This window comes from Seriola dumerili, unplaced genomic scaffold (genome assembly GCF_002260705.1).
Source record: "Seriola dumerili isolate Sdu_G_001 unplaced genomic scaffold, Sdu_1.0 BDQW01000321.1, whole genome shotgun sequence".
In the NCBI taxonomy this organism is placed as follows: Eukaryota; Metazoa; Chordata; class Actinopteri; order Carangiformes; family Carangidae; genus Seriola; species Seriola dumerili.
The window spans coordinates 3,478,758-3,487,439 of record NW_019174576.1 but is presented as its reverse complement, the minus strand read 5'-3'; positions in this window follow the sequence as shown (position 1 = coordinate 3,487,439).

Here is an 8,682-nt window from a genome sequence, read left to right as displayed (position 1 = left end):
GAGAGAACAGGGGTTCCCGCTGTATGGTCTCCATCCAGTCAGTGAGTTGACATGTACAAGTTGTTGTGTTGTCCAATATAAAACACTTGCAAAATTGTGTGACTGTTTATCCAGAAAGCGCTGCAGCTTTGTCCAGTGACAATCTGTATTTAAAGGATCGCCTTCCTTTGCTGCGTGGTAGGGGAGAGGCGTGCATGAGAGCTTTACCATTCAGATGGATTTCATTCAGTAATGTATGTATTTAAATGCCTTATGAGAATAGGAAGGGGATTAGTGAAAATGCATTTGACTGGACTTTCACATGTACAGTAGCTGTCTGTATACTGGAGTCCTGGCTCATCACGTGCGATCTATAATAATTTCACCCATGTGTTGACACAGCTGTCATTCACCTTTGGATGTTAGCGTGTGGCGGGATACATACGGTGCTGTTGGCTTTAGTTAAATTCAAGCAGGAGTTTTCCAAACCTCATTCACTTTTTGTAGTATTTTTTTAAGCAGGAGTGAAAATGCTCTCACATGGCTGTGGCTCTCTGGACTGGACTAGTGGGAGAAAGTCGCTCAATAATCAGCCACACAGGAATGAGCTCTGATATATCAGTGACTCCTTGATGATTTTAGTGGTCAAAGGTCATGGTCATGGTGGCCTCACAAGACCTTGTGAAAACAATATGTGTGAAAGGACTGTACATAAAAAAAAAATATCAGCATTAGCAAGCCATAAGATGAAATATTCACTCCTGGATAAAGAAACAGAGAAAACACACACACAAAAATGTGCAGCGTATAGACCAAGCACTCAACCATGTGCATACAAAACGAAAAGCAAAATGGACAACCACAGTGCGGCAGCCAGGGCAGGCTAAGTGAGGCTGAAAGCTGATGAGAATAAATGTGTTTTGATTTTGCTTTTAAATGAGTCCGCAGAGCTAGTGTCTCGAAATTGGACAGAAAGACCATCAACCATCAACCTACTGATGTTTTTTGTATTTCAGGAATGGTTCTCAGAACCCTAACAGATATAGGAGGAGTGAGATGATAAATAGGATGGTGCAAGTCTATGTAATATAAAAGTCAGAAGTCATGGATTCACCCTGCTTTTAGTTTTTATGCTAAGCTAAGCTAATCAAGTCCGAGCTCTAACTTTTCTCGTCTAACTTTTGGCAAGAAACATATTTTCTGAAATGTCACACTACTCTTTAATCTCTTTGTCAACAGACGAGTCGTACCTCAGGCTGACCGGTGCAGCCTATAGTAGTTTGTGGGTTGTCTGTTTAAAAGGGAGTTTACGGTCGGGTCTGCGAGCCACAATTCTTGGTTTTAACACACACTCCCGTTGTGTGTTTGCACAGGTCCTGCCCTGGACTGTTTTGTCTGCCGCACAGATTTTATTTTATTTATTTATTTTACCCAGAGAGGAGTTTTAATCTTCTGTTTTCCCAAAGCTCGAGTGATTCAGGTCGCTATGTCCTTCACAGTCTGTCCTCAGGATGAGACCATGTGTGCAGCAGTCAGGTCACACAGATTCAGTTTGTCAATTTAATTCCCCCCTTTTAAGCAGTGTACTGCTCCCATTTGGCTTGAGGTACACTTGGATTGAAGGAGTTCTATGGAAAAAAGATATTGTAGTAATTGAATTATTGATTACAAAAAAATAATGACTGAAAAAATGGAAAGCAAAATGACACAATCAGTTTTGATTTACTGTAGCATCTCCTATTCTAATTTCTTATTTACTTAGAAAATGTGATGCAGTATTTTTATGGCTGGGAGTCAAGTGCAAAGATAACATACAACTTAGATACAAAGACATACTCACACGCGCTAATTGCCCACACATACACCCTCCTCTCATTCTTTTGCATTACATGGGGAAGAATCATGAATGAAGCCAAGTGCTGTGGCGTGTTGTCCGTGTGTGCGGGAAGAGCTACATACTGTATGTGTGAGTAAAGTATGTGCTTGTGCTGCAATCACATGTTTTGCCAGACTCCATGGTCACTAATCCCTCTCTTTTGCCAATATTTCCACTCTATCTGGTTTCATCAGGCAGGGATTACACAGTATTAGACAACCTCCCAGAAGCTGACATGCATTCATTCATTAAAAACCCAAATGCAGTCGCTCACATGCCTCAAGTTCAACCAAAATGCACCATTTACGCCCAGGACCAACGGCACATATATATGATGCACCTGCTGAAATGGCTTTAATATGTTTCTTATATTTATTGATGTGAAATAAAATAGTTTTAACCAGATATTTGCCTTGTGTGGTCTGTGATTATGTAATATAGTGGTGGTAACAGCACGGGGCCCTGATGTCATCAGGGTGGGAGCGGTATGGAGGTTGTAGTTTAGCAACTTCACCTCGGAGCAGCTGGCAATCAGTCCACAGAGCAAGACCCTCCAGCAGCATGCAGGGAGATGGAAGGAGCTGAGGTGAACAAGCAAGCACTTGCAGAAAGTTTACAGCCATACTGACTCACTTAGAAAACTTTAAAATACTTTAAAATAACACACATTCTAACTTATTATAAAAGTAAATATCAGAATTTTTGGCACAAAATGGACTCAATCAGGTTGTTTTCCATTTTTTTTCTCTCACAAAGCCAGATTCTCATTGTGCTCCGCTAAGGCTCATTTAAACATCTGCTTGGGACAGATGTTGTTTCAAGTAAGCTGAACACCAGATGACTGACAGGTCTCTCCTTCAATCAGACCTCAACATAAAACCTGCTGGCAGCAGATTGGATAAACACACCACTCACCAGGCTTAGAATGGTATTTATTTCTAATTTTCAAACTGGAAGAATGACATGTGGTACTTGAGATATCACGATCACAAACGTAAACCACATGATGGCACAAGAGGAAACCAAGGACAATGAAGCTACCAGTAGGATATCCACCATGTGCAACCACCATACACACCCACTTCCTGTTGTGACTGAACAGCTGTTAGAAGGTGAGAAAGGAACTGGGGTTTGAACGTGTTTCACTAGTTCTCTTTTTTAATTTGTTATTGAACTGTTTCTGTCACTTTTCATCAACAGCTGATGAATGTTCTCTGTTCTTCTCATTTTTAAGTGAAATCATGTCTCCTCATTCTCATTAACAATAAAATGCTATTTGGCAATTTGTGCAAATTGTGAACTACAAAATGAGGAGGCTAATGGAAACACATGAATTTCAAAAAAACTAAAATGTTGCCAAAAAAATTATACGCTTGCATGAGGAGGTTTTTCGACAAAGCAATATTTTGCAAAAGGGAATTAAACCACTTTTTCCACATTTTAATCAAATGACATGACTTGAGTAGTCACATGACATCCAAAAACATTGGAGACCATTATCTCCCAAAAATCCCTGATGTGGCCGATGCCAGGTATGAGCGGTCTGCCTTTCCATCATTGCGTTCACCAGAAGCCCTCATCACTTTCAATTATGTACTACAGCGGCTATTGCAGTGGATGCAATTGTCCAAACAATTAGCAGATGCTGGGAATCTGTCACCATGTTTAAATGAAATGATATAGTGAGAGGAGAAAACCCAGCTTTATTTGATTAACATCACTCAGTGGAATCACAGATTATGGTTTGTCGACTTTTCTGAAGAAAATCGCCGCTATTTTGTGCAATACTGCAATGGAAACGCGGCTTGTGACAGGCAGCTTTTCACTTTGACCACAGTCGTTATACTACAAACACTTTATTTCCAAAATGGTCAGACAACACATCGAAGAAAGTGGTTATGATTGAGCATAACCTGGACCTATAAGATTCATTCTTTGTAGGTGACAGATGTCTGTACCAAATTTCATTGAAATCCATGTAGTTGTAAAGATTTCAGTCTGGAACAAAGTGATGGACTGGCCAGCTGATGAAGATGGTAGAGTGGCTAAAAAATCAGTTGTATCCCAAGTGAGGAAATATATGTGTCATACTTTTTGGTTTCAAAACTCTGCACTGCTGTGATTGGTCGTTTTCGCTGCCAGGCAACTGATGACGGTCTGGGCATGTTGTTATAGTTTTTCTTGATTGCTAAGACATGATTAATGAAAGTGGGATACACCTGGTCTTCATCATGACCTTCTTAGCATAGCAGAAGTATTCTCTTCCAAATGTGTTAACACTTTTTTCTTGGTTTCACACTTTTTTTGAATCCGTTTTCAAAACTGTGGACACAGATCTCACAACTCTATTGGATTAACTTTTTTAAACAAAAAGAAAAATATCTATTCACAGCAGATAGAAATGAGTGCGTAATTATGAATCTCTGATGCACCTGTCTGTAACTCCTTGACACAACTCTTCACTCAGCAATCCTCATCCATCTATAAAAAGATGCTACCTCTGTGTTGCTATTTGCAAGTATGGATCAAAGGGGCCAAAGACTGGCATTGCGGAGTGGTAATCGGGAGGGTCAGGAGACTTCCTGTTAACGTTTCAGGGCCAGGGCTCGCCCGCATCCAAGTCTATCTTTGCATAAATAAGCCGTCCCTCCTCAAGTGGTAGACCCTCGGTGTGCCTGTAATTGTAATTGGTCAGCTAATGACCCAGTAACAGCTATGAACTCTCCTTTGGCCTCGCACAGAGTTATCAGAGACGTGTTGGAATTATCCAGGGAAGGTGTGTGTTCACTGTTCACATGTATAGCAGCAAAAAGAGAAAGGTGGTGCCAAAAAGGCTAGAATTAAAAAGAAAAAAAAGGGAGGATGCATTGAAATATTCCAAAATAACATATATTGCAGGAGGCTGTCATTGTAGATATAGTTATTGCAAACAATGCATTCAGACTGCATGAAATCCAGGCAGCAGTGAGTTTGGTTCATATTGACTGAGTCCTCAAAGAAACCATGTCTGAATGATTGAAACAGCTGCAAAGACTTTTTATTCCAAAGAAACTCTGACATTGTGAACTAGGCAAGGCTCTTGAATAATTTGGAATAATTTACTTTATGAATTTGCTTTTTCCTCAGAGAATAATGGAGCTTGAAGCTGAAGGGAAACATCACATTAATGTGGACGAAGCTGCTTCAAACTCTCTAAAGTGAAGAGACATGAAAGGACCATCACTGTTACAGTTACAGGTCAGAGGGACGCTAACATCACCATGTGTGATGCCATCTCCAATGATGGTGTCCTTTGTCAAATACCAACGATTGGCCCATACAATACACCATCACATTATTTGATGCACTGAATGAAAGACTGGTTCCACCTGAAAAGAGAGTCTTGCTGACGGCTGCCATGACTGTGTGTGTCATCAGTTTGGACAATGTTGTCTTCCACCACTTTCACCTTGTGGATAAATGGTTTGCAGCACAGCGCCATATGATGATACAATCCCTCCCTGCATATTCTCCTTTTCTGAACCCAGGTGAGGAATTCCTCTCTGCTTGGAGATGGAAGGTATATGATCACCAGCCATATGACCAGATGTCCCTCCTGGAGACAATGAATGCCGGTTGCCTGGCAATTGGTGCAGAGGACTGCCAGGGATGGATACGCCATGCAGGGAGGTTTTTCCCCTCAGTCCATTGCAAGGGAAAACATCCAAATACAACGGTGATGAGAACCTGAGGCTTAATCATCGGGACCAAATGGACTAAATGACGAGTTCTGAGTATTTCAACTCCTCGTTTTGGTTTTTGGATATTTCGGAAAGAAGAATTTAAATGTGAAAATCTGATGCAGCACAATAAAACGTTTTTGCTTGAGTATTTCTGCTTTACAATAAAATTCTGTACAAAAGCTGTTCCATACTGAATGTCTGAATGTGTTTAGTCCATAGGTGCTCAGTCCAGGTCTTACAACTCGCTGGCAGTTCATGGAAAGACCTGCACACAAAAATAAAATGAGTGAAGAAAACCTTATCTCAAATAAGTGTTAAAAGTGCAGGCGCAGAGTGCAGCAGGGTTTGTGATCTCTAATAGAATCATCTTGCTATATTTGCTTGCCTTTTTGGCACACACCAAAACCATGTTAAGTATCAATAAATGGCACATTGTTTAAGCCTTTGGCTTCATTGAAAAAGATACGCCTCAGTCCTGATGCTTTCATGGTTCCACGGGACATTTTAATGTCATAATATGTTGAAAGCATATTGAGAATTACATCATGTGAATGACCTTTGTTAGAATATTCACATTGCAATCTCCTCTTCAGTCCTTTCTAACACTGCCTAGAGTAGTACACAGCAAAAACAGGTAGTGGAAATGTTGTGTCCTTTCAAACGTTGTGTTTTGTGAAATGTGTTTTGACCTTTTAGCAAATCAAACAGCCACTCAACACAAAAAGAGTGATTTTCTGGAGCCAGAAGAAGAGAGACGGGAACACAGAACAGATCAGTTTGATAAATGATTTAATGAGCAAAAAGGTGGGGAGGCAGGGGGGTTGGTAAAGTAGGGGCTGAGCCAGGGGCAGGTGAGCTGGAGCAGTGAAGGCTGGTTGAGGGCCGTTTGATGTGGTGAGTGACGAAGAGTATGAAGAGGTGGGTTATGCGAGGTGGGAGACCAGCAAAGGGCTGATGGTGGATGTGCGTGGTTGGTGTGTCGAGAAAGTGGCGTTAGAGTCTGGCTGCTGGTCTCCTGCAGCATAAAGAGAAGTTAATGTTAGCAGGTCACACAAGGAAATAAGAGGAAAATAAATCTTACATGATAGAAGTTAATTATACTGAACGGCTGAGAGTGACTCTACCACATGGACGGCTGAACAATCTGGCGATGAGTGGAAAGAAGACGAGGGTACTTAAGCTGTGGGTGACAGACCAAGGAGGCGGAGACCGACAGGGAACAACAGGAAAACACAGGAGAGAGAAAGGGCAAAAACTAACTCACAGAGATTCACTCACCGTGAACAAAACCATTAGCTTCTAGTTAATGTCTTCCCCTCTGACCAACAAGGATGTGACCTATGTTGCACCTTAGCTCACTAATGGACCATGGTGCCAAGATAGTAAACCTGTGAATAAATATAATCTGTTAAACTGTTATACTCTACAATAACTCTAATAGAGGCAATTCTCCTGCATAATGAGTTCTTTTCTTTTGATTGTTTACATATATTTTGTTGTTAATACTTTAACATATCTTTAACGTAAAGGATTAGAGGAATTTTTGTTTTGAGGAAATACTTTTACTGTGTGTTATTAATACTTTTACTTAAGTGAAGGTTCGTTCACCAGCGTTGTCTCAATACTTCAAGACTTTGATACACAGTTGCATTCAACCCCAAGTTCTGGTTCTGAAGACATAAATCCTTACACACAGGTAAGAAATATATATTGTCATTTGGAAATAAGAATCAAAACAGAAGGGCTCAGTAGGTTTTTAGCAAATGTAACTCAAACAGGGGGAAAAAGTGCATTTGTTGGGGACTATTTTCAGCGATGGATTAATCCACATTTTCTCTAATGAGTGTTCACGGCAACAGAACAGTGAATGTAAGTCAAAATAAACAGTGTGTGTGTGTGTTCATGGTAATGAAAGAGTCTCACTCATGTTTTTAACAGTTTTTGGACAACACAGGAATTTTATGAAAAAGAGGAACAAAATATATTCAAAGCTTTTCTATGTTCTACACATTCAACAACAAGGTTTTGACCTTGAATTGTAAAAGTCTCACATGCATTCGAGTCGAGGCTGACTGCAATAATCGTCTGGCCTCTCTACTAGTAAAAAAAAAAACATAACAGAGAAAATTTAATTCCGATTTGGAGGTGAAACGTTTCAATATTTCAGTTTTTCTTTGGCCGAACTTGGCTCTGTAACTCCTCAATCTAGACACAGTTCATCATGGTATGAGCTACATAAACAACAGCAATGTGTCCAATGTCAGATTCAGTTGATGGTCCCTGTGGAATTTGATTGTTGCAGTACAAGCAGAAGAAAGACAGAGCAAAGAAACATGTTGCCCTCTGTTGATAATGATGAGTGAATGATGCAGGCTCTGAGTTTACGTATAGTAAGATGTATCACCCTTTAGGTTATATCATAATGTAACGTGCGATGGAGTTATTGTTGTTTTTATCAGGGGTGATTTCTTTTAAACCAAAATACCATGTGAAGCTGCATCATCTGCCCATGCCCTCTGATGCTGACAATGTCAGCACAGTGATGTTGTAATTCTGCCCTTTAGGTATGGTGCCCCCATCAGGCTGACCAGCGTTACTGTTGAAATGCCGTAACACATGATCTTCGTCCCTCCAGTGAGCCAATAATTTGGTGTCTGCAGACTTCAGTTCCCTCAGTTATGGGATACGTATTCTTTAATCAGAAGAAGTACCACAGTTTAAAATTCCACTATTATAGGTAATGGATTCAAATTTAAAACCACAGAAGTGTTATGTCATTAAACTTGTCATCAAACTTATATAATCTTTAAAAATTTCAGAAAAACAAAATGACATTTCAAAAAACAAAATGACATTTCAGAAAAGACGATGACATTTCAGTTTATGGAACAGATGGTACAATTCACTTCTTGTTTGTAATCGGAAAGAACCTAAGTTCCAGGCAAAGTAATTTCCTGTTCTTGTTGTGTAGTACTCTCATAGTGTCCTTGAAAATATTCTAATTGATATGTTTTTCAACATATCATAACATTAACATTGAATTAGTAGAGAAATGGAATTTAACGTGAACAGAAGGAATAGACTTTGGTGCTTAGAGTCCGGCAG